This window comes from Priapulus caudatus, unplaced genomic scaffold (assembly GCF_000485595.1).
Source record: "Priapulus caudatus unplaced genomic scaffold, Priapulus_caudatus-5.0.1 Scaffold2903, whole genome shotgun sequence".
Classification (NCBI taxonomy): domain Eukaryota; kingdom Metazoa; phylum Priapulida; class Priapulimorpha; order Priapulimorphida; family Priapulidae; genus Priapulus; species Priapulus caudatus.
The window spans coordinates 17,078-17,677 of NW_014579964.1; the positions used below are offsets into that span (position 1 = coordinate 17,078).

Genomic DNA, 600 nt, shown 5'->3' on the forward strand with positions numbered 1-600 from the left:
GTTTGTTACCTGAGGGGTTACCTGTGTACTCTTACCTGTACTGTTTGTTACCTGAGGGGCGTACTTCTTACCTGGTACGTCGTTTGTTACCTGAGGGGTTACCTGTACTGTTTGTTACCTGAGGGGTTACCTGTGTACTCTTACCTGTACTGTTTGTTACCTGAGGGGTTACCTGTACTGTTTGTTACCTGCGGGGTTACCTGCGATTACCTGTGTGCACCTTACCTACCTCAACCATTACCTGTGTACACCTTACCTACCTCAACCATTACCTGTCTGCACCTTACCTACCTCAACCATTACCTTTGTGCACATTACCTACCTCAACCATTACCTGTGTACACCTTACCTACCTCAACCATTACCTGTGTGCACCTTACCTACCTCAACCATTACCTGTGTGCACCTTACCTACCTCAACCATTACCTGTGTGCACCTTACCTACCTCAACCATTACCTGTGTACACCTACCTACCACCCCTACCTCATCCCTTCCCTGATTCATCCTTCCCCTGCTCACCCCTCCTGTTCATCCTTCCCCTAATTCACTCCTGTTCACCCCTCCCCCACATCGCCCCACCCTCGGTTCATCCTCCGGT

At 49.8% G+C, this 600-nt stretch overlaps 1 long non-coding RNA gene across 1 annotated transcript in view; it reads right to left on the reverse strand.

The window, feature by feature from the left end:
- LOC106819153 overlaps positions 1 to 109 on the reverse strand; it is a 433-nt gene extending 324 nt beyond the window's left edge. The window contains exons 1-2 of the long non-coding RNA XR_001395361.1: positions 91 to 109; positions 10 to 51 (exon numbers count right to left, since the gene is read on the reverse strand). This is a non-coding gene — a long non-coding RNA (uncharacterized LOC106819153). The remainder of the gene's footprint in view (positions 1 to 9; positions 52 to 90) is intronic.
- Between the last annotated feature and the right edge of the window lie 491 nt (positions 110 to 600).